The following is a 26,686-nucleotide window of genomic DNA, read 5'->3' as shown; positions in this document are numbered from 1 at the left end:
TGTAGCATATACATACCTAACTTATATATAGTGTGAGTCAAAGTATATGAATTAAAGTCAACCCAGTCACGTCTTTCCATGCATTTTAGTCAAGGTATGATGTATTCAATATTCGTGCACTAGCGTAGATGACCAACAAACTAATAATTAAGAATATATATGTTGAAATTGTTCTTTTTGACATGCGTGTTGGTGGAATGAGGTATACTTAATTACTAATAATTAATTTAAATGAGTTTAGTGGGTAATTCACTAGTTACTTTAAATAAATATTAAAAATTTGAATTTTATTTTATATATTCAGTAATATTCATCGATCAATAATAAATTTTTAGATAAAATTTAAATTCATAACGAATTAATTATTGATCAACTAATTAAATTAAAAAATATCATTGGAAAAAAAAATATGCATACTGGTTCGCATGCATAGGTCATGTTTGCCCCAAAATTCATACGAAATTTGTGGCATTGATAAGATAAGATGTGACCGATTGAGTAGTCAACAACATATGTATATTTAGTCAACGTTTCTTCTTCCTTTTTTATGTTTATTTAATTTTATGTAATCCAATATATCTTACAAATGGGTTTGCCATTTGCCATAGTTCAAAGTTTACACTCACTAGATAAGTACTTTAGGATTGCTTAAATTAAGAAGGATTGAAAAGCCTTGAGAAGTTAATTTAATGAAGCCTAAGTTTCATATATATATGCACTGTGTCAAGGTGGGTGTTCAATGCGTCTTCTCATCTAATGGTGCCATCTTAATAGACTAATTATTACTATATTAAGATAATCTAAGAGAATAATAATAAAAAACAGTATACAATTAATATAAATATTATATATATATATATATTAATTTTAAATATATAATTTATAAAATTTTAAAAACATGAAGGTTTTTTCCCTTCTGAATTTCATTATCTCCGTAATAAGACCGGTATATAGTGTATGTCTATTATTTAAAAAGTCAATCAATAATTTAATTGATTGTCATTTGTCAAAAGTTTTAATTAACTTTTGTTCTTATCATATATATACACACTACAAAATTTCAAACACGTGCTCACGTTGTTGAGGTTTTTTATTTATTTAAATAATTTTTTTTATTTTCCATTTCGCATCATATTAGAAAAATTGACATTTTTGTGTATTATCTCTTAATTTCGTATTCATGTGAAATAGAAACTTTTTTTTACTTAAATTTTGCTGACACTGTGAGCATAATTATAATTTATAAAGAATGTATTTTATCCCAAATTCGCAACCACCACTATAAGAAAAAGAATAGGTTTAATTACTCTGTCGGTCCTTATAGTTTTGCGAATTTTTCAATTAGGTCCTTATACTTTTTTTCCTTTTAATTGAGTCCCTCACTACAACGATATAGACTATTTTTTAGGATTATTATGTGTCAAAAAAATTAAAATTCGTCAAAAAAATAAATTTTGACATTATTTTAACTGTGAAAATATGTTAATAAAAGTTTTGTCAAAAATAGTATTTTGACATATAAGTAATTGTAAAAAAAAGTTTAAATCTTATTTTGATAAATATTGGCCGTCAAAAATAATTTGTTAGAAAAATTTGAGAATATATTTTTTGTGATACTTATTAATCGTCAAAAATACTATTTATTTTGACACTTATTGACCATAAAAAATTATCAACAAAAAATTTTAACAAAGAATGAGATGAGATCTTGAAATTGAAGAATAAACTGAGATTTTGAAGATGAAGAATGAGTAATATGATCCTAAATTGAGAGTAGTGTGATGCCAAAATTGACGGAGCTCAACGAAGAAAAAGAATAATAGAGTAAGTTGAAAATAAATAAGTGTCAAAATTGAGGATTAATTTTCTACAATCAAATTATTCATAAAAAAACATAGAAAATTTGACATTTATGATATTTGTCAAAAATATATATTAATTTTTACACTTAACTATGGCCGTTAAAAAAAATCATGTTAAAATAGCTCTCTTTTCTTGTAGTGCCTATACCATATTAAATTTTTTAATTAAGTCCTTATTAACGGTAAAAGTTAAAAAAACGTTTATAAAATATAAATTTACTAATTTACCCTCACTCCTTATCTTCTTCCTTTTACCCTCACCTCCATCATCTTCTCGCCCTCTTTTTCTGTCTCCACCCTTCTTCTACCAACAAGCTCCCTTCTTTCATGGCAGAAATGGTTATACAACACAAATTCAAAACTAAAATTTTTGTCATAATTAATTTTTAGCATGATCAAAAATAGAATTTTTGTCATGATATAATCATTTAATTACAAACAAAACACATAATCAAAACTCATAATCAGAATTTTTTAACACAATCAATTTTGTTTAACATAATCATTGAATAGAAGTAAAACCAATTCAAAAACAGAAGTATAATGAAGTAAAAATAAAATGAAGCTGAAGCAGAATAAAGGATCCTTTCTCTGCTAGCTTCTAATTTGCTATCACTTCACACTTCCCACTTCCATTCTGAGACTCTTATCCACTGAGTAGTGAATACCATGAAAGCAATCCAATTCCGTATGCCTAGGTTGTACTATGACACATTTCATCCCACAATCCACTTCCAGATACCATCATCATCATTATCACTCCCTAAACCAATGATCTCCCGCTGCAGCATAGTCCAATCTCACCACCCCAATTTCACAATCTCATACCTGATTGACTCATGTGGTCTCTCTCCAGACACTGCTGCTCTTACTTTCCAAAAACTTCACCTTCCTTCTGCTGAAAGACCAGACTCAGTTCTCACCCTTCTCAGGGAGCATGGTTTCACAGATACCCAGATTTCAAACCTCATCAGAAAATGCCCATTGTTCCTCTTAGCAAACCCAAATATCCTCTTGCCAAAGTTTCAATTTTTCCTCTCCATTGGGATTTCCAATACCAACCTCGCAAGAACCCTAACCGCTGACCCAACCCTTTTGACCCGGAGCTTGGAGAAACAGATTATACCCTCTTACAATTTCCTCAAGAGTGTGTTGATTTCTGATGAAAAGGTTGCAGCTTCATTAAAGCCCACATCTTGAGTCTTCCTCGAGGATCACAAGAAGAACCTCGTACCAAACCCCAATCTCCTAAAAGAGATGGATGTTCCTAAATCATGTGTTACGCTATTGCTGACTCATTTCCCGGAGGCATTGATGCAGAAAAAGAAAAACTTTGCAAAGCTTTCTAAGGAGATTAAAGAAATGGGGTTTAATCCAAAAAAGACAACTTTTGTGTTGGCCATTCATGTGCTCTCAGGTGAGGGTAATAAATCCATATATAACTGCTGTTACGAGGTTTATAAGAGGTGGGGTTGGTCCACTTTGGGAGGTGGAAGGAAAGGTGGTCAGGGGTGGAATTGGAATGGAAGGAGGGGGTGCGGTGGAAGTGGGAGGAATGAAGGTGAGAGAGAGAAGCAGGAGCAGAGAAGGGAGATGGAAAGGTGGAAGAAGAGGAAATGGGTTAATTTTGTCTTTGTCAAAATAAAAAAGAGACATAATTTATGAATTTAGAAAAAATTGAGAGAATATTCAATTTAGGAATGGAATATTCCGTTAAATCAAACGGTTTTGTTACGGTAAGGACCTAATTGAAAAAAAAAATTGGTGCAGGGACTCAATTAAAAGGAAAAAAAGTATAGGGACCTAATTGAAAAATTCGCGAAACTATAGGGACCAACAGAGTAATTAAACCAAAAGAATATACAGTGAATGGAAATTAACGAAATACATAAAAATTAGGGATAAGTATTGTTTTTATCCTTAATGTTGAGGGTCAGAATCGAAACTGTCTCAACATAATTTTTTATTTAGAATCATCCTTAATATTTTTTTGTATTAAAATCGTTCTTTTAACTTTTTTCGGACAAAAATACCCTCCACCACCACCACTAGCACATTTTTCTCCACCAGCACTAGCACCTCCACCACAAAAAATAATAACATCAATGAAATCAACACAAATTCAACAAATCAAGAAATCAGAAAATTCAACAAATCAACACACAACAACAATAAAATCAGAAAATAACAAATCAAAATCAGAATTAAAAGTAGAAGCAGAAGCAGTCACAGAAGCACAAGAAATAGAAGCAGAAACTCAAGCAGAAGCTCAAGCAGAAGTAGAAAGTAGAAGCCAAAGCAAGGAGCAGAACTGAAGCAAGAAGAAGAAGCAGATGTAGAAGAAGAAGCAGATGCAGAAGCCAAAGCAGAACCACTGGCAGCTCGTGGGCGACGAAGCGATGGCAGCTGGGTAGATCGGCGATGGTAGGAACCTAACTCAGCCTCAAATCACTCTCTCTCCTTCGCGCGCCACCCTCCTCACGTTGGGCTCCCCTTTCCCGCGACGCAGCAATCACAAAAGCAGAAGCTGAAGCTCAAGCAGAAGCAAAAAGCTCCCCCTTCGCCGGCGCCATCCCCCCTCCCCCCTTCCCCCTCTCCCTTTCCCCTTTTCCTTCCCCCACTTCCTCACGCCCTTTCCCTTTTCCCTTCTCCCCTGCCCCTCGTGTGTTTTTTTTTAATTTTATAAATTTTTTTATTAATAGGGGTAACTTAGTAATAAAATAAAAAATTTTATTAAAGAGGACAATTTTAATACAAAAAAATATTATGGATGATTCTAAATAAAAAATTACGTTGAGATGGTTTCGATTCTGACCCTCAACATTAGGGACCAAAATAATATTGATCCCTAAAAATTATGAAGTATAATAAGGGAGGAGTACATAAAAATTAACAACTACAAAGTTGCGTTTGTTTACAGAGACAGGGACACAGAGACATAAAATCGTGTTTGTCAGAAGAGACATAGATAGAAACAATGTGTCCAGAGACACTAAATTAGTGTATTTTGTGTCCATCTTGATAGAAAGGACACGAGGACACTACAAGGAACACAACTTATTTTTTATTTTTTCTTTCATTATTCTTGTTAATTTTTTATAATTATATTTTTTATTATTATATTTTCATCTCAAATTTTTTGAATGAAAGAAATGAGAATAAAATAGATTTTCATACTTTATTCTAGTTTATCACCAAATAGAATACAAGAACACAAAAATTTGTGTCTCTATTCTTTATATCTTGTTCTTAGTATCTTGTCATGTCCTGTTCTCAGAAACAAACACAGCCCAATTGAATATGACGTGGACGTTATAACTCAGCTACTATTCCTAAAACCTTGGCCACTAATTATTCTTTGTAAACCAACAATTATTCTTTGTAAACCCTACTTCCCATTGTGGATTGGAATTCAAAATCAAACTTGGTTAATTGCATAGGTAACCGAAACTGAAAATTAAATTGAGTTAATTTTATATTGAATGCTTTGTCTCTTCTCTCTCCTCTCTCTCCTTTGCTATTCAGTCACTTCACTCAGGAAAGAAGAGTGAACAAGTTATCAGAAGAGAAGTATAGATACAGTAAATTAAATGGAAGAAGAAAATGCTAGGTTGATGATGGCCTATGAAGAAGGAAGATCCAAAGCATGGTGTAGCTAGATCTTTTCCATTGAAGGCAAGATATTGAGGAGGAGCTTCAAGATCTTCCATGCCAAGAATAGGAAAGATCCACCTCGATCAGAGAAGAAGATTTCAGTGGGTAAAGCTCATTTCCATTTTTGTTATTCCAAGATAGAAGATAGCTACTATAGCTACGAAGAGGAAGAAGCAAATATAGAAAGGAAGGAGCTGTTAAGGATCAGAGGTTCATCAAGGGTCAGAGTTTTTTCTTGGAACCAAAGTCAAGATCAAGGACTCAGATTGAAGGAACTTGATGAGAAGGGTTGAGAGAGGTACATGCATGTTGGTTTGCTTTCAATTTTCCCTCTCTCTTCTCTCTATCCGAACCGCTGCTACTCTGGGTTGGAGAAGAAGTTACTTGGTTGAACCGGTTTCAATCTTGAAAGCTTTTCCTTCTATAATAAGGGTGAACAGCCAAGGGTTGAGGCAAGGAGAGAAAGCACAGAGTTCTCATAGCTACCCGAAGCTAACAGAGTTCTTCTCCTTCAATGAGTTTCATTTTATTTTCTTTTCTTTAGTTTTGTCTGTCTAAGTCTCATGGTAAAATGCAAACATGGAGAGGTTTGTAAGAAAAAGCCAGTGAGAGGAAAAAGGCAGTGAGCAAAATTAAAGAAAAAACTATAGATGTCTCAGAGTTTCTTTGTACATCTATATATTGTGTTTCATGATCCTGTGGGGATTGCCTTGCAAGTTGGGTTAGCACTTTACGGTTGAAAGCTTGGTAGGAGTCCAAGTCATGTTCAGATTTGGAGATACAATCTGGATTTATCTCAGATAGGAATAGATAGTTCCTAGGGAAGAATTGATGTACAGTGATGGAGACTGGATGTAGGCTGCATTGCACTTAGCAGCTAATACTTCTGGGTGTGATTCTCTCTTTCTCTTCTATTCCTATTCTATTTTTGTTGCGTTGGAGACAAAAATGAAAAATATCTCCCAACTGGTTACGAGACAAAAAGAAAATGTCTCTTGACTTGTTATGAGACAAAAGCAGAAATATCTCCTAAAGTTTCTTTGAAAAAGTAGCAATTAATATTCAGCAAAGAGGGGATAAGATTCAACCCCCCTTCTCTTAGCCACTGACTACCATCAATTGGTATCAGAGTTTGGTCTCAAAGAGATCAAGCTTTGCAGCTTGGAGAAAAAAAGATCCCAATGGCGGCTAACAGTGGCTCAAATTTTGTGGCCTATACTCTGACAGAAGGGCAGTCAAGCAACAGACCTCCATTCTTCAATGAAAAGAATTACAATTACTGGAAAGAAAGAATGAAGATATTTGTTCAATTTGTAGATTACAGACTTTGAAAGATAATCCTGGAAGGTCCACAGTTTCCAACCACTACAGGAGCTAATGGTGTAGTGACTCTCAAAGGTGAAGCTGATTGGAATAATGATAATGACAGAAAGAAAGTAGAACTCAACGCCAAAGCAATCAACTTGCTCAACTGTGCGGCCAGCTTCGAGGAATACCGACGGGTTTCAAGATGTACAACAGCGAAGGAAATCTGGGACAAACTTCAAATCACTCATGAAGGCACAACTCAAGTCAAGAGATCTAGAATAAACATGCTTAATAGAGAATATGAAATGTTCTCAATGAAGGAAGGAGAGACGATAGATGAATTGTTTAAAAGATTCAACGTCATCGTCACTGGCTTGGATGCTATGGGGATCACATATTCTGAATTTGTGCTTGTGAGGAGAATATTGAGATATCTCACAAAAGAGTGGGAAACCAAAGCAATAGTGATAGCTGAAAGTAGTAACATTGATACCATGACCTATGATGATTTGAGAGGAAATTTACTTGCCTTTGAAAACACATATTTGAAAAAGGACATAAAAAAGAAAGGAATCGCTCTCAAATCTGTTACTGAACCTCTAGATAATGAATCCAGTGATAACTCATCTGAAAATGATTTTGTTTTGTTTGCTAAAAAATTCAGAAAAATAGTGAAGCTGAAGGAACGAAACAAAGGAGGCAGCTCAAGGAAGCCAAAGAGGGAAATCAGCAGAGTGATCTGTTACAACTGTAAAGAAATTGGGCACTTCAAATCTGATTGTCCAAAACTGAAGAAGGAGGACAAGCCGAAAAGAGGAAAGAAGAAAGGTCTCATGGCATCTTGGGAGGACTTGGAGAACGAATCTGATGAAGATGATGAAACAGAAACCAAGTCTCAAACGTGTCTCATGGCCGATATAGTTGATGAGGTAATATTTCCTGAACCTTCAACTGAAGACCTTCATCTTATGATTGATCATCTTTATGAAAAGATCAAATGTTTCCTAAATGAAAACCAAGATCTTGAGTCTCAAATAGAAATACTAAAAGTTGAAAATGGTTTTCTTAAGGATAAATTAAGGGAAGTCGAAACTGCTGTTGATCTTATTAAAGAAAACAAGCGGTTAAAAGTTGAACTTAAGAGCTGTGAATATCATCATTCTGTGACTGCAAATCTAAATTATTTTGAAGAAAATGAGTGGCTACATAAAGAGATAAAAAGACTTAAAGAGGACCTATTCATCTTTGCTCAAAGTTCTAAAAATTTAAATTAACTCTTGGCTAGCCAAAAACCTCTTTATGATAAAGCTGGTTTAGGTTTTCACAAATCTAAAAAATTCATTGAAAACTTTTCTTTTACCAACATGGCATCCTCTTCGGATGACACAAGGTTTCAAAACCCAACAAGCTTTAGAAAAACAGCTACTCAAAAATTTTGTAGATTATGCAATCAGAATGGACATTTTCCTATTCAATGCTTCATAAGTGAAAGGATGGTTGGAGATAAAGTTTACAAAATTATTTGTGATTATAATGGCTTGGGACAAAGAAGATGGTTTGACATTAAAGGATCCAAAAAGATTTGGATACCTAAGGTCACTTAAGCTTGTTTTGTAGGTTTGCCTATCATCCAAAAGAAAGGACAACATGTGGTATATGGATAGTGGGTGCTTGGTGCACGGAATTGTGATACACAACTCCGATACAACTAACCAGCAAGTGCACTGGGCCGTCCAAGTAATACCTTACGTGAGTAAGGGTCGACCCACGGAGATTGTCGGCTTGAAGCAAGCTATGGTCATCCTGTAAATCTCAGTCGGACGGATTCAGAATGTTATGAGAGTTTAGATAATTAAAAGATAAATAAAAATAAAATAAGATAGGGATACTTATGCAATTCATTAGTGGGAATTTCAGATAAGCATATGGAGATGCTTTGTTGCTCCTGAACTTCTGCTTTCCTATTGCCTTCATCCAATCATTCACACTCCTTTCCATGGCAAGTTGTATGTTGGGGGATCACCATTGTCAATGGCTACCGTCTGTCCTCTCAGTGAAAATGGTCCGGCTACGGGTTACGTAGGGCTAATCATCTGTCGGTTCTCACTTGTGTTGGAATAAGATCCAATGATCCTTTTACGCACTGTCACTGTGCCCAACAATCATGAGTTTTAAGCTCGTCATAGTCATCCCATCCCAGATCCTACTCAGAATACCACAAACAAGGTTTAGACTTTCCGGATCTCAAGAATGCTGCCAATTGGTTCTAGTTTATACCACGAAGACTCTGATTTCACGAAATTGAAAGGCTCTGTTGTCAGGAGAGGCAATCATGCGTCGTGAACCAGGAACCCAAGAGATACACACTCAAGCTCTCGCAGATATAACGGAAGTGGTTGTCAGGCACGCATTCATAAGGGAGGATGATGATGAGTGTCATAGATCATCACATCCATCAGGTTGAAGTACGAGTGAATATCTTAGAATAAGAATAAGCATGAATTGAATAGAAAAGCAATAGTACTTTGCATTGATTCATGAGGAACAGCAAAGCTCCACACCTTAATATATGAGGTGTAAAAACTCCACCGTTGAAAATACAAAAGTGATGAAGGTCCAGGCATGGCCGAATGGCCATCCCCCAAAACATGATCAAGAGATCAAAAGTGATCCAAAGATATCAATACAATAGTAAAAAGTGCTATTTATACTAAACTAGTAAACTAGGTTTACAGAAAATGAGTAGATAGTGCAGAAATCCACTTCCGGGACCCACTTGGTGTGTGTTTGGGCTGAGCGTTGAAGCTTTCACATGCATAGGCTCTTCTTGGAGTTTAAACGCCAGTTTTGGTACCAGTTTAACCATTTAGCTCCAGCTTTGGTGCCAGTTCTGGCGTTTTATGCCAGAAAAAAGGGTCTCTGGTGGGCGTTTGGACGCCATTTTGGGCTATCAAATCTCGGGAAAAGTATGGAATATTATACATTGCTGGAAAGCCCAAGATGTCTACTTTCCAACGCAATTAAGAGCATGCCAATTAGGTTTCTGTATCTCCAGAAAATCTATTTCGAGTGCAGGGAGGTCAGAATCCAACAGCATCTGCAGTCCTTTCTCAGCCTCTGAATCAGATTTTTGCTCAAGTCCCTCAATTTAAGCCAGAAAATACCTGAAATCATAGAAAAACACACAAACTCATAGTAAAGTCCAGAAATGTGATTTTTGCATAAAAACTAATAAAAATATACTAAAAAGTAACTAAAACATACTAGAAACTACCTAAAAATAATGTTAAAAAGCGTATAAATTATCCGCTCATCACAACACCAAACTTAAATTGTTACTTTTCTCCAAGCAACTGAAAATAAAATAGGATAAAAAGAAAAGAATATACAATAAATTCCAAAACATCAATGAAGCTTAGTTCTAATGAGATGAGCGGGGCTAGTAGCTTTTTCCTTTTGAACAGTTTTGGCATCTCACTTTATCCTTTGAAGTTCAGAATGATTGGCATCTATAGGAACTTAGAATTCAGATAGTGTTATTGATTCTCCTAGTTCAGTATGATGATTCTTGAACACAGTTACTTTATGAGTCTTGGCTGTGACCCTAAGCATCTTGTTTTCCAGTATTACCACCGGATACATAAATGCCACAGACACATAACTGGGTGAACCTTTTCAGATTGTGACTCAGCTTTGCTAGAGTCCCCAGTTAGAGGTGTCCAGAGTTCTTAAGCATACTATTTTGCTTTGGATCACGACTTTAACCACTCAGTCTCAAACTTTTCACTTGGACCTTCATGTCACAAGCACATGGTTAGGGACAGCTTGATTCGGCCGCTTAGGTAAGGATTCTATTCTTTTGGGCCCTCCTATCCATTAATGCTCAAAGCCTTGGATCCTCTTTACCCTTGCCTTTTTCTTTCTTTTTTTTCACAAGCTTTGTATTTTTCACTGCTTTTTCTTGCTTCAAGAATCAATTTTATGATTTTTCAGATTATTAATAACATTTCTCTTTTTTCATCATTTTTTTCAAGAGCCAACAATTTTAACATTCATAAACTTCACTATAAAAAATATGCACTGTTCAAGCATTCATTCAGAAAACAAAAAGTATTGCCACCACATCAACATAATTAAACTAATTTCAAGATAGAATTCGAAATTCATGTACTTCTTATTCTTTTGCAAATAGGAACATTTTTCATTTAAAAAAGGTGAAGGATTTATGGGACATTCATAGCTTCAAGGCATAGATACTAGACACTAATGATTATGTAATAAAGACACAAGCATAGAAAAACATAAAGCATAAAAATCGAAAAACAAAAAAAACAAATAACAAGGAAATTAAAGGACGGGTCCACCTTAGTGATGGCGGCTAGTTCTTCCTCTTGAAGATCCTATGGAGTGTTTGAGCTCCTCAATGTCTCTTCCTTGCCTTTGTTGCTCCTCCCTCATGGCTCTTTGGTCTTCTTTGATTTCATGGAGGATAATGGAGTGCTCTTGGTGCTCTATCCTTAGTGCTTTTGGTGCTCTTCCTCTTTCTAGTGATGGGTTTTTTAGATGAATCTCTCCATCTCCCATGACTCAGAGTTGGAAGTAACTGCCTTCCCTTTCCTCTTTCTAGAGGTTTCTCCGGTCTTAGATTCCATTAATGGTTATGGAGAAACAAAAAGCAATGCTTTTTTTCCACACCAAACTTAAAAAGTTGCTCGTCCTCGAGCAAAAGAAGAAAGAAAGGAGGAGAAGAAGAAGAAATGGAGGAGATAGAGGTGTGTGAAGGGTTCGGCCATGTGGGGTTGGGAGTGTTTTGGGAAGGGAATGGTTTGAATTTGAGTGGGTGGGTGTAGGTGAAAAATAGTGGATGGATGTGAGTGGTGAAGAGGGCGTTATGGAAAGGTGTGAAGAAGGGGAAGAGTGAGTTGGGGTAGGTAGGGATCCTGTGGGGTCCACAGATCCTGAGGTGTCAAGGAGTTCTCATCCCTGCACCTTTCTGGCGTTCAAACGCCCTCTGTGTGGCATTTCTAGCGTTAAACGCCAGTCTGCTGCCTTTTTCTGGCGTTTAAATGCCAGTCTGCCTGCTAGTTCTGGCATTTTACGCCCAGAATGGTGCCAGGCTGGGCGTTAAACGCCCATTTTGGTATCCTTACTGGCGTTTAAACGCCAGTAAGCTCGTCCTCCAGGGTGTGCTATTTTTTATGCTATTTTTTATTTTGCTCTAATTTTTGCAGTTGTTTTTGTGACTCCACATGATCATCATCCTAAAGAAAACATAAAATAACAATGGAAATAAAATGAAAGAGTAATTAATATAGATAAATAAAATTGGGTTGCCTCCCAATAAGAGCTTCTTTAATGTCAATAGCATGACAGGAAGCTCTTACAGAGCTTCACAGATGCTCAGAGCACGATTGTGGCCTCCCAACACCAAACTTAGAGTTTGGATGTGGGGGCTTTGCTTGACTCTGCATGGAGAGAATTGGATGAAGCTTTTCATGCTTCTTGTCCATGTTTACAGAGGAAAATCCTTGAGCCTTAAACACAAGGTAGTCCTCATTCACTTGAAGGACTAACTCTCTTCTGTCTACATCAATCACAACTTTTGCTGTGGCTAGGAAGGGTCTTCCAAGGATGATGGATTCATCCTTATTCTTTCTAGTGTCTAGGATTATGAAGTCAGCAGGGATGTAAAATCCTTCAACCTTTACCAAGACGTCCTCTACAAGTCTATAAGCCTGTTTTTTTGATTTGTCTGCCATCTCTAGTGAGATTCTTGCAGCTTGTACCTCAAAGATCCCTAGTTTCTCCATTACAGAGAGTGGCATGAGATTTACACTTGACCCTAGGTCACACAAAGCCTTCTCAAAGGTCATGGTGCCTATGTTGCAAGGTATTAAGAACCTTCCGAGATCCTCTTTCTTCTGAGGTAACTTCAGTTGAACCACTGCATTTAGTTCACTGATGAACAATGGAGGTTCATCCTCCCAAGTCTCATTACCAAATAATTTGGCATTCAGCTTCATGATTGCTCCTAGATACTGAGCAACTTGCTCTTCAGTAATAACTTCATCTTCTTTAGAGGAAGAATACTCATCAGAGATCATGAATGGTAATAGAAAGTTCAGTGGAATCTCTATGGTCTCTAGATGAGTTTCAGACTCCTTTGGTTCCTCAATAGGGAACTCCTTGTTGGCCAGTGGACGTCCCATGAGGTCTTCCTCACTGGGAATCACTGCCTTTCCCTCCTCTATAGGTTCGGCCATGTTGGACGTGTAGATGGCCTTGCACTCTCTTTTTGGATTCTCTTCTGTATTGCTTGGGAGAGTACTAGGAGGAGTTTCAGTAACTCTTTTACTCAGCTGACCCACTTGTGTCTCCAAATTTCTGATGGAGGACCGTGCCTCAGTCATGAAACTGAGAGTGGCCTTGGATAGATCAGAGACTATATTTGCTAAGCCAGAAAGGCTCTGCTCAGAATTTTCTGTCTGTTGTTGAGAAGATGATGGAAAAGGTTTGCTATTGCCAAACCTATTTCTCCCACCATTATTGTTGTTGAAGCCTTGTTGAGGCTTCTATTGATCCTTCCATGAGAAATTTGGATGATTCCTCCATGAAGGATTATAGGTGTTTCCATAGGGTTCTCCCATATAATTCACCTCTTCCATTGTAGGATTCTCAGGGTCATAAAATTCTCCTTCAGAGGAGGCTTCCTTAGCATTGTCGGATGCAGCTTGCAATCCAGTCAGATTCTGAAAAATCAGATTGACTTGCTAAGTCAATATTTTATTTTGAGCCAATATGGCATTCAAAGTGTCAATCTCAAGAACTCCTCTCTTCTGAGTCATCCCATTATTCACAGGATTTCTTTCAGAATTGTACATGAACTAGTTATTTGCAACCATCTCAATGAGTTCCTAGGCTTCTGCAGGGGTTTTCAGATGAAGAGATCCACCAGCAGAATGGTCCAATGACATCTTTGACAAATCAGACAGACCATTATAGAATATACATATGATGCTCCATTCTGGAAGCATGTCAGAAGGACACCTTTTGGTTAATTGCTTATATCTTTCCCAAGCTTCATAGAGGGATTCACCTTCCGTCTGTTTGAAGGTTTGGACTTCCACTCTAAGCTTGCTCATCTTTTGAGGTGGAAAGAATTTGGTCAAGAAAGCATTGACCAACTTGTCCCAAGAGTTCAGGATTTTTCTAGGTTGTAAGTCCAACCATGTCCTAGCTCTGTCTCTTACAGCAAAGGGGAAAAGCATAAGTCTGTAGACCTTGGGGTCAACCCCATTGGTCTTAACAGTATCACAGATTTGCAAGAATTCAGCTGAGAACTGATGAGGATCTTCCAATGGAAGTCCATGAAACTTGCAATTATGATGCATTAGAGAAATTAATTGAGGCTTAAGCTCAAAGTTTTGTGCTCCAATGGTAGGAATTGAGATGCTTCTTCCATAGAAGTTGGAAGTTGGTGCAGTATAGTCACCAAGCATCATCCTTGCACCTCCACCATTGTTATTGGGTTCGGCCATGTCTTCTTCTTTTTCAAAAATTTCTGTCAGGTCCTCTCCAGAGTGTTGTGCTTTAGCTTCTCTTAGCTTCCTCTTCAGAGTCCTTTCAGGTTCAGGATCAGCTTCAACAAGAATGTCTTTATCCTTGTTCCTGCTCATATGAAAAAAAAGAGAACAGAAAAGAAGAGAATTCCTCTATGTCACAGTATAGAGATTCCTTTATGTGAGTAGAAGAAGAAAAGAATAGAAGAATGAGGTAGAGGGAGAATGAGAAGAATTCGAACACAGAGGGAGAGAGAGGGTTCGAATTATAAGTAGAAGAGAAGTGTTAGCAAATAAATAGAACGAGATGAGAGAGAGAGAGTTTTTGAAAATTAAAGTTAAAATAATTAGTTAATTAAAAATATTTTTGAAATAATTGTTAGTGGTTTTCGAAAATGAGAAGTGAAAAAGTAGTTAGGCAGTTTTGAAAAAGATAAGAAATAGTAAGTTTTGAAAAGATAAGAAGTTAGAAAAAGATTTTGAAATTAAAATTTGAAAAAGATATGATTTGAAAAAGATTTGATTTTAAAATTGATGACTTGACTAACAAGAAATTAAAAGATATGATTCTAAAATTTAAAGATTGAACCTTTCTTAACAAGAAAGTAACAAACTTGAAATTTTTTGAATCAAATCCTTAAATGTTAGTAAAGTTTTCGAAAATATGAGATGGAAATAAGAAAAAGATTTTGAAAATCAATTTTAAAATTTTCGAAAATATTAAGAAGAAAAATGAAAAAGATTTTATTTTTGAAAAAGATTTGAAAAGATAGAATTTTTAAATTGAAATTTTGACTTGACTAACAAGAAACAACTAAATTTTAAAAATCTTTGACTAAGTCAACCCAAAATTTCGAATTTTATGAGTGAAATAAGGAAAAGATATTTTTTATTTTTTTGAATTTTAATGAGGAAAGAGAAAAAAACAACACAAGACATAAAAATTTTGGATCAAAACCAATGATGCATGCAAGAACACTTTGAATGTCAAGATGAACACCAAGAACACTTTGAAGATCATGATGAACATCAAGAACATATTTTTGAAAAATTTTTAAGAAAAGAAACACATGCAAGACACCAAACTTAGAAATTTTTAATGTTTAGACACTAACAAATTAAAAATGCATATGGAAAACAAGAAAAGACACAAAACAAGAAAATCACAAGATCAAACAAAGACAATCATCAAGAACAACTTGAAGATCAAGAAGAACATATACATGAGTTTTCGAAAAAATGCTAGAAAAATTAAAACATGTAATTAACACCAAACTTAAAATTTGACTCTAGACTCAAACAAGAAACATAAAAAAAATTTTTGGTTTTTATGATTTTATTAAATTTTTTTGTATTTTTTGAAAATAAAAATAAAAAGCTCAAACATAAAATAAAATTACCCAATCTAAGCAACAAGATGAACTATCAGTTGTCCAAACTCAAACAATCTTCGGCAACAGCGCCAAAAACTTGGTGCACGGAATTGTGATACACAACTCCGATACAACTAACCAACAAGTGCACTGGGTCATCCAAGTAATACCTTACGTGAGTAAGGGTCGATCCCACAGAGATTGTTGGCTTGAAGCAAGCTATGGTCATCCTGTAAATCTCAGTCGGGCGGATTCAGAATGTTATGAGAGTTTAGATAATTAAAAGATAAATAAAACATAAAATAAGATAGGGATACTTATGCAATTCATTGGTGGAAATTTCAGATAAGCGTATGGAGATGCTTTGTTGCTCCTGAACTTCTGCTTTCCTATTGCCTTCATCCAATCATTCATACTCCTTTACATGGCAAGCTGTATGTTGGGGGATCACCGTTGTCAATGGCTACCGTCCGTCCTCTCAGTGAAAATGGTCCGGCTACGGGTTACGTAAAGCTAATCATCTGTCGGCTCTCACTTGTGTTGGAATAAGATCCAATGATCCTTGTGCGCACTGTCACTGCACCCAACAATCATGAGTTTGAAGCTCGTCACAGTCATCCCATCCCAGATCCTGCTCGGAATACCACAGATAAGGTTTAGACTTTTCGGATCTCAAGAATGCTGCCAATTGATTCTAGCTTATACCACGAAGACTCTGATTTCACGGAATTGAAAGGCTCTATTGTCAGGAGAGACAATCATGCGTTGTGAACCAGGAACCCAAGAGATACACACTCAAGCTCTCGCAGATAGAACGGAAGTGGTTGTCAAGCATGCATTCATAAGGGAGGATGATGATGAGTGTTATAGATCATCACATCCATCAGATTGAAGTACGAGTGAATATCTTAGAATAAGAATAAGTGTGAATTGAATAGAAAAGCAATAGTACTTTGCATTGATTCATGAGGAACAATAGAGCTCCACACCTTAATCTATGAGGTGTAGAAACTCCACCATTGAAAATACAAAAGTGATGAAAGTCCAGGCATGGCCGAATGGCCAGCCCCCAAAACGTGATCAAGAGATCAAAAGTGATCCAAAGATATCAATACAATAGTAAAAAGTGCTATTTATACTAAACTAGTAAACTAGGTTTACAGAAAATGAGTAGATAGTGCAGAAATCCACTTTCGGGGCCCACTTGGTGTGTGTTTGGGCTGAGTATTGAAGCTTTCACGTGCATAGGCTCTTCTTGGAGTTTAAACGCCAGTTTTGGTGCTAGTTTGGGCATTTAGCTCCAGCTTTGGTGCTAGTTCTGGCGTTTTACGCTAGAAAAGGGTCTCTGGTAGACATTTAGACGCCAGTTTGGGCCATCGAATCTCGGGTAAAGTATAAACTATTATACATTGCTGGAAAGCCCAAGATGTCTACTTTCCAATGCAATTGAGAGCGCGCCAATTGGGTTTCTTTAGCTCCTGAAAATCCACTTCAAGTGCAGGGAGGTCAGAATCCAACAATATCTGTAGTCCTTTCTCAACCTCTGAATTAGATTTTTGCTTAGGTCCCTCAATTTCAGCTAAAAATTATCTGAAATCACAGAAAAATACACAAACTCATAGTAAAGTCCAGAAATATAATTTTTTCATAAAAACTAATAAAAATATAATAAAAAGTAACTAAAACATACTAAAAACTACCTAAAAATAATGCCAAAAAGCATATAAATTATCTGCTCATCAGTGCTCTAGGCATATGACCGGAAAGTCAACATTCTTCATCAAGCTTGATAAGTATGATGGAGGCTTTATTACTTTCGGTGACAATGAAAAAGGAAAAATAGTGGCCATAGGAAAAAGTGGGTAAGAATTTCTCTTCTTTCATTAATGATGTTTTGCTTGTTGATGAATTAAAGCACAATCTACTAAGCATTAGCCAATTATGTGATCTTGGTTATTTGGTTATTTTTAGAAAATTGGATTGCTTAGTTATTTGTGAAAAATCCGGTAAAATTTTGTTTGAAGCAAAAAGATGTTATAATATATATGGATTAACTCTAGAGGATTTAAAAGATCAAAAAGTAACATGTTTCACTTCTCTTGAATCTGAAAAATGACTTTGGTATAAGAAATTGGGTCATGCAAGCATGTACCAAATTTCTAAGCTTGTTAAGACAAACTTGGTTAGAGGAATTCCTAATATTAAATTTGATAAGGATATTACTTGTGATGCTTGTCTACTAGGCAAACAAGTAAGATCTTCTTTTAAACCAAAAGATGAAATTTCCACAAAAAGGTAATTGAAAAGTTACATATTGATCTTTTTGGTCCAACTAGAACTCAAAGTTTGGGTGGTAAATACTATGGTTTGGTGGTGGTAGATGATTACTCTAGATTTGGTTGGGTTCCCTTCTTAGCTCACAAGAATGATGCATTTCATGCTTTTTTCTCTCTTTGTAAAAAGATACAAAATAAAAAAGATTTGAAAATTGCTCACTTGAGAAGTGATCATGGAAATGAGTTTGAAAATCAATATTTTGAAAAACTTTGTGATGAATTTGGTATTGCTCATAACCTTTCATGTCCTAGAACTCCTCAACAAAATGGGATAGTTGAAAGAAAGAATAGAAGCCTTCAAGAAATGACTAGGGAAGTGCTTTGTGAAAATGATGTACGAAAAGTTTTGTGGGCTGAAGCTGTAACACATCTTGCTATATTCTTAATAGAACCATCATTAGAAAAGGTTTGAAGAAAACTCCATATGAGCTTTAGAAAGGAACCCCACCTAATCTTAAGTATTTTCATATTTTTGGATGTAAATGTTTTGTACTTAATAAAGAAAATTTTGGAAAATTTGATCCAAAATCTTATGAAGGAATGTTTGTTGGATATTCCACCACTAGCAAAGCATTTAGGATTTACCTCAAAGAACATAGAACTATTGAGGAATCCATACATGTGTCTTTTTGTGATTTTAACTCTATTCCAAGTGCTGTGTTAAATGATGATGCAGGTAGTGAAACTGATGTGAATCAACAAGCCAGCCAAGAAAATCCCAAGTCTGTCCCAGCTATTGAATCTGTCTGTCTAGAAACGTCTCTTCAGAATGAAAGAGACATTTTTGTTTTGTCTCCTGAACAAGCCAGAGAATCCAAAACAAAGTTGCCTACTGAAACTCGTCAAGGCATAACCTTTTCTCAAAGGCCATGTGAATGGAAATTTTTGAAGGGTTACCCTCATAAATTCATCATTGGTGATCCTTCACAAGGCATAACCACTAGATCCTCAAGCAAGAAGCAAATGGAACCAAGTAATGTTGCCTTTTTGTCCCAATTAGAATCTCTCAATATGAAGCAAGATCTTGAAGACCCCTCATGGGTTAAAGCCATGGAGGAAGAGCTAGCACAATTTGAAAAGAATGAGGTTTGGACTCTTGTATCAAATCCAAATGGTAAAAAGGTAACCGGTACAAAATGGATTTTTAAAAATAAATTGGATGAGGATGATAGTGTTGTTCGTAACAAGGCTAGACTAGTGGCCCAAGGTTACGATCAAGAGGAAGGTATTAATTTTGATGAGTCATTTGCTCCAGTAGCAAGAATGAAAGTAATTAGGTTGCTTCTTGCCTATGCTGCCCACAAGGGTTTTAAAATATTTCAAATGGATGTCAAATGTACTTTTCTTAATAGTTTTATAGATAGGGAAGTATTTGTGGCTCAACCCCCCGATTTTGAAAGCAAAGAGTTTCCAAATCATGTTTTTAAACTCTTAAAGGCTCTTTATGGCCTTAGGCAAGCTCCAAGACTTGGTATGAAAGACTTAGTGCCTTCTTGTTGGAAAATAATTTTCAAAGGGGTACCACCGATACTACTTTGTTTATAAAAGAATCTAATGATGATATCTTGCTTGTCCAAGTTTATATGGATGACATTGTGTTTGGTTCAGCCAACGAATCCTTGTGTGAAGAGTTTGGAAAACTTATGACTAGTGAGTCTGAAATGAGTTTGATGGGAGAACTAACTTTCTTTCTTGGTCTTCAAATCAAACAAACTCCTAGTGGTATTTTTATTCACCAAGGTAAATATGCCAAAGAGTTAATCAATAAATTTGGTCTTGAAAATTCCAAACCAATGGAAACTCCTATGCATCCAAACACAAAACTTGACAAGGATGAAAATGGAAAAAATGTGGATGAAACAAAGTATAGAGGAATGATAGGATCCCTCATGTATCTTACATCCTCTAGGCCGGATATTGTTCAAAGTATGGGTGTGTGTTCAAGGTTTTAATCTCACCTAAAAGAATCCCATCTTTCGGCCGTTAAAAGAATCATTAGATACATTAAAGGCACTTGTGATCTTGGCTTATGGTATCCTAAATCTAATAAATTCTGTGCAGTGGAGTTTTGTGATGCAGATTATGCGGGAGACCGAGTGGATAGAAGAAGTACTTCCAGAATGTGTTGCTTCCTTGGAAGCTCACTAAATATGTGGTCAAGCAAGAAGTAAGCCACGGTTGCTCTGTTTATGGCTAAAGCTGAATATATATCTGTCGCTGTATGTTGTTCATAATTAATTTGGTTAAAAACTCAATTGGAAGATTACAAATTAAAAATCAATAGTATACCTCTGTTTTGTTATAACATGAGTGCAATAAAAATTTTAAAAAATCATGTACTGCACTCTAGAACCAAGCACATTGAGGTTCGATATCACTTTATTAGGGAACATGTGCAAAAGGGTACTATTGATATCCAATTTGTAAAATCTCAACAAACAACTTGCTAACATTTTCACTAAACCACTATGTGAAGATAAATTTTGTTCATTAAGAAATAGCTTGGGATGATGGATTTAAGTCTTGTTGAAAAAATGTGATTTTCATGCCTCTGTTTGTTTTTGTCTCATAGGCAGCAGGGAGACAAATCTGGCACATGATGCAATAAGTCTTCAAACAGGAGGAGACTGAACTTTGGTACCTTGGACTGAAGCCCATTCCATGATACTGGCTCATTAATTTTTTTGGCATCATGGTTTTAATGAATTATTTTTAAGAAGGATTTCACATCATATCTTCAAAAAAAGGGAGTTTTTGTCAAATCAAATCTTTTTCTCATATCTTCTCCCACTTTTCAAGAAAAGGTCCTTTCAGTTATTCTTTTTGATTTTTAAATTCCTTGTTAAAATTGTTTTTCATTAAATGCTGAATGCTTTAATTGAGATTTTCCCACTAAGCATTTATGATGGTTTAACCTCTCTCTCCACCTTCCACTCTCTTCGGCCCTCTCTTCGACTTTCCCCTCTCCATTTTACTCTCTTTATTATGAGGAAGAAACTTGCCACTCGCCGTAGCACCCGAACCCCCATAACCCCAAATCCTCCATTTTCCAAAGATCCACAATTCCATACACACATACATATTTATTCACATTCAACATCTTCACCCTCTTCTCACTCAACAGATTCCTTCGCATGGAAGGGAATCCATGCAAGGGCGTCGTCAAAGAAGGAAGCTGCTTCATAAAAAAGGAGTAAAAAGGGAAAGGAGCAAGTTCCTGAAGAGGAAGAAGAATCACCACTTCCATCTCCACGACCGTCACCACTACCACGACGTTCCACCCCTCATCCCTCAAGTCGGACTCAACGTTCAAAAAGGCCAATCTTTCATGACACTAGAGAACCGTCAAACTTGGACTCATTGGACTTCAAAAATAAATATGTTAAAAGCCACTCCCACTTTGATCCTGCCCATTTCATATCTTGTGCTGCTTTTGAGTTTCACTCCCAAGTCTTGGTAAATCGTAATCTCTGTGCCTCTTTTGTGGTTAATCTAGAAAATCTTTCTGAAAAAGGCATTGATTTCACTGCATATTTTGATGATCTGAAATGGTCTCCTATTTTCAAAATTTGAAAACCAGTTTACCCAAATTTGGTATGTGAATTCTATGCCAACATGATGTTTCATGATGGTGTACTGCATTCATATGTTTAAAAGGTTCACCTCACTTTGAATCGTGATAATGTAAGTGCGGCTTTGGGGTACTAAGATGAAGGAGCCAGGGCTTACATGTCTGGTAAATGGGATAACCATGTTGGGGTTTCCCTCCAAGTGGCTCTGACTCGGGTGTGCAAATATTTTTTCTGCCCTTGAAGGCACAAATCTCACCCATAAAGCTCTCGGTCCTGTGCGAGCCTTGCTTCAACGTATCATTAATCATGTTTTGATGCCTCAAAGTGGTTCTTACCAGAGGGTTACGGTTTGTGACACCCTTGTGCTATTTGCTATTCTCAATTCTGCTTCAATCTCTTTTGCTTATCTTATGATCAGACACATGTGGGACTGTGTCCACAGTGATAAGAAAGCCAATCTCCCATATTGTATGTTTCTGACATGCATCTTTAAGTACTTTAATGTGGATCTCAGCAATGAGCCAGCTAAGAACAGGGTTTCCACAATTAAAGGCGGAGGGGTTCCCGATTCTGTAAAAGGGAAAAAGGGCAAGAGTTCAACGGCATCAATAATTTCTGATAGCGAAAGTGAAAGTCTTCCTCTTGAATCTTCTCAATTTTCTGAAACTATCAAGGTTGTTCTGAATGAGTTCTCCAATATGTCCAGCATGATGGTCAAGTCCTATAAAGAGGCTCGAAAACAAGCCTATGAAAATGAGAAGGCCTGGACCAAATGCCATGAAAGGATAAATCTGCTAATTAAGAGCTTGGAGACTACTAGCAAGGACATGGCTCATTCTGAAGGAGAAGACGATCATCTTGATTTTGACATCAATCTTTCTGATGCCTAAAGATTTGCTCACTGCTGCTTATGCTCTTGGACAATATTTCTTTTGTTGTTTTTTGGACTTAGTTTCACTTGAACTGTTTTATGTTGGGATGACTGTACTCAATAACTTTGACACTCTGTTTGTATTTTAATATCAATGTTTTGCATTACATTGTTGTTTTATCTATTTTGCAGGTTTTCTCCTTGATGACAAAAGGGGGAGGAAAATTAAAAAAGGGCTGAATTGAAAATAGATTTGGGGCTGCCAGTGCTCTAATTCTTGTGCTCTATTTTTGAGCCCTCTGATCTTATCAGATGTTTCACTCTATTTTGATTATTGTTACATGCCATATTTTTTATGCTCTGTTTTTGTGGCTGAACACTGTGTTGCTTGCTATGATTTGCTGCTTTGTTGGCAAGAAATTTTTTTATGCTTTGAATATGTTACTTTGAGCAGTATGTTAGATCTTGAGTATTGATCATTTATTCGATATGTACTCTGATCGACTCTGTTTCATATATTTCAAGAGAAATTTTTGAGAAGCATGTTTTCTTATTATGTTTATAAAAATGTATTTTTCCAAAATCAGGCTCTTACTTGATAAATATGGTTTTGCTTCTTTAGGTTCCATGTTTTGATAATATAAAAACTTTTTTAATAACTGTTTGAGCATGCCTACAGGTACTGCTTCCATTGGATATATGCACACATTTAGGGGGAGCAGTTTGATCAATTGAAAGGGGGAGAATTCGGTCAAATCTTCAAGGGAGTTCTCTAATCCTAATCTTTTTCAATTTATTTTTAATAATGTTTGTCATCAAGGGGGAGATTGATGAGTTTGGAAAACTTGAATTATTATGATGATCAAACATTATTAAAAATATTAATTAGAAAAATTGCTAATTTAATATTTGCTTCCAATTGTTTGGTTAATGGGTTTGTTAGTGTGCAGGAAAAATAAAATAAATTTTTATGTTGGGCTAAAAAGCAATATAAGCCCAATGTGATGAAAATGTGATTAGCCTTTGTGCAAAAATATTCCATGCAATGTGGCTGAATTGTTTAAAAGGGAGAGCAAAGCTAATTGGGCCAGAAAACTAGTGTGTAGCCCAAAATAATTATTCTTTGTAAACCAACAAAGTCTTTGGTCCAAAATTGAAGAAGAAGAGAATGGATCAAAGATGGTTCGGTTACCTACTCCCCATTGTGGATTGGAATTCAAAATCAAACTTGGTTAATTGCATAGGTAACCGAAACTGAAAATTAAATTGAGTTAATTTTACATTGAATGTTTTGTCTCTTCTCTCTTCTCTCTCTTTTTTTGCTATTCGGTCATTTCACTCAGGAAAGAAGAGTGAACAAGTTATCATAAGCGAAGTACAGATATAGTAAAGCAAATGGAAGAAGAAAAGGCTAGGCTGATGATGACCTATGAAGAAGGAAGATCCGAAGCATGGTGTGGCTAGATCTTTGCCATTGAAGGCAAGATTTTGAAGAGAAGCTTCAAGATCTTCCATGCCAAGAATAGGAAAGATCTACCTCGGTCAGAGAAGAAGATCTCAGTGGATAAAGCTCATTTTCATTTTTGGTACTCCAAGATAGAAGATAGTTACTAGAGCTACAAAGAGGAAGAAGCAAATATGGAAAGGAAGGAGTTGTCAAGGATCAGAGGTTCATCAAGGGTAAGAGTTCTTTCTTGGAGCCAAAGTCAAGATTAAGGGTTCAGAGTGAAAGAACTTGATGAGAAGGGTTGAGAGAGGTACATGCATGTTGGTTTGCTTTCGGTTTTCCCTCTCTCTTCTCTCTGTCCGAACCTCTGCTACTCTGGGTTGGAGAAGAAGTTGCTTGGTTAAACTGGTTTCACCCTTGGAAGCTTCCCCTTCTATAATAAGGTTGAACGGCCAAGGGTTGAGGCAAGGAGAGAAAGCACTGAATTCTCATAGCTACCCGAAGCTAACAGAGTTCTTCTCCTTGAATGAGTTTCACTTTATTTTCTTTTCTTTAGTTTTGTCTGTCTGAGTCTCATGGTAAAAGGAAAACATGGTGAGGTTTGTAAGAAAAAGCCAGTGAGAGGAAAAAGGCAGTGAGCAAAATTAAAGAAAAAGTCATAGATGTCTCAGAGTTTCTTTGTACATCTATATATTGTGTTTCATGATCCTGTGAGGATTCTCTTGTAAGTTGGGTTAGCACTTTGCAGTTGAAAGCTTAGTAGGAGTCCAAGTCAAATTCAGATTTGGGGATAGAATCTAGATTTGTCCCAGATAGGAATGGGTAGTTCCTAGAAAAGAATTGGTGTATGTAATATGATGATTATAGTGAAATTCCATCACTGTTGTGATGGAGACTGGATGTAGGCTGCATTGCACTTAACAGCTGAACCAGGATACTTCTGGGTGTGATTCTCTCTTTCTCTTCTACTCCTATTCTATTTCTGCTGTGTTGGAGACAAAAATGAAAAATATCTCCTAACCGTTTACGAGACAAAAAGAAAATGTCTCTTGACTTGTTATGAGACAAAAGCAGAAATATCTCCTAAAGTTTCTTTGAAAAAGTAGCAATTAATATTCAGCAAAGAATGGCTAAGATTCAACCCCCTTCTCTTAGCCACCGATTACCATAAAATGCAAACGACATAAACTCGAAAGATCAGCCATTCCTGGCTGCTCGGCCCGAGGAAAAAACACCTCCAAAAGGGAAGAAGACGAGAAAATAATAACTTGTTGGATTGTTGGATAGGTTACTTTATAATGTTATGGAATTTATATTTTTTATGTTAGATTGTTGGACATGTTACTTTTTAATGATTTTGGGATTATTAGTACTTTAGTAGTGTGCATTTATACTATGTCAAGTAGTATTAAATTTATAGACTAAGTTATTATTTTTTATTTAAAAAATCGCAAATCCAAACCAATCCAAACCGCTTGTGATCGGATCGGATTGGATTTTCAAAAAAAAAAAAAAGAAATGCATCCGAATCGAACCAAACTGCACCGCGTACACCCCTTACTTAGTAGGCCAGACTAGTAATATATTTAATTGGTCTGAGTCTAACCTGTAGCCTATTATAATCTTTATTTTAAGTACTAAGTGTTCATACCCCGGTCCGAGCTACAAGGTCCGGGCTAGACTAAGACAAACCGGCCGACCTCTTTCTGAGTTACTCGACCACCAACCTCACTATAAAGAGGTCGGGCAAACCGCCGCAGGAGACCCAAGAAAGGCCCAAGGAGGCCCAAAAAGAAGGGTCACCGCCCACTAGAAGGCGGCTGGCCAAAAGATAACGATCTCACCCACAAAAGATAAGATAAGATAACAAACTTATCTCAAAGGAAGGTCGTCAAGCACTAATATAAATACACTAGAGCACCCAGTATAACTCATACTCCAATTCTACAAAAAACCTGCCAAAAGCCTGTACTGACTTAAGCATCGGAGTCTTTTGCAGATACCACCCCCCTCCGGTGAATGAGGACCAGCAACGCCTCCCACTCCAACAAGTCGGACATGATAGCCTTGATCAATCCAGAAGATCTTATCCGAGATCGACCTTTCAGTTTTAGGTAACCCAGGGAACACTAAGTCTGATTAATTTTCTTTTAAAAAAATATTTATATGCAATATACTAAATTCAATTTTTTAATAATATCTAAACTTTTAAAGTATTAAAATATAAAAAATAGTTATAATAAAGTATAACAAATTTAAAATTTTTAATAACTATTTTAATTATAAAAAATATTTTTGTATTCATTTATAATTTAACAGACTTAAGTAGGCCTCACAAAATTATTAGACTATTTTGTGAGTCTAGGCCTAACCTATTAATAAAATTAGGCTTTTAAATTAAATTGTATTTAAAACTATTTTATAATAGGCCAAGTTAAACTGAATGCAGGCCTCTGGTAAATGACCTGACATATTTCCACCCCTACTTACCATACTACTCTTTCACTCTCAATTTCTCTCAAAGAACTTACTTTCAATCTCTAAAATGACCACAGAAGCCTTACCCCCATCCCATTTTAACGGCTCCAAACTGTTATTGCATATGTTGTTCTCGGAGCATACTTGTCTCCTGCATATAAATAAATTTTAAAGTAGTCAACACGCAGGGGACGTGGTGCTGTCATTGTGCCACGTGGTGAATCTT

The 26,686-nt window shown here is 36.1% G+C and overlaps 1 non-coding gene and 1 pseudogene across 1 annotated transcript; both read left to right on the top strand.

Moving 5' to 3' along the window:
- The first annotated feature begins 2,472 nt into the window (after positions 1-2,472).
- LOC112803481 (uncharacterized) lies at positions 2,473-7,578 on the top strand (annotated as a pseudogene).
- Positions 7,579-13,852: 6,274 nt separating this feature from the next.
- LOC112804453 (small nucleolar RNA R71) lies at positions 13,853-13,960 on the top strand. Its single transcript, XR_003203068.1, has one exon. It is a non-coding gene; the product is annotated as a small nucleolar RNA R71 (small nucleolar RNA).
- Positions 13,961-26,686: the final 12,726 nt, after the last annotated feature.

Source organism: Arachis hypogaea, chromosome 5, assembly GCF_003086295.3.
Source record: "Arachis hypogaea cultivar Tifrunner chromosome 5, arahy.Tifrunner.gnm2.J5K5, whole genome shotgun sequence".
Classification (NCBI taxonomy): domain Eukaryota; kingdom Viridiplantae; phylum Streptophyta; class Magnoliopsida; order Fabales; family Fabaceae; genus Arachis; species Arachis hypogaea.
The sequence above is the reverse complement of the archived record's forward strand: the minus strand, read 5'-3'. Positions and strand labels throughout refer to the sequence as shown.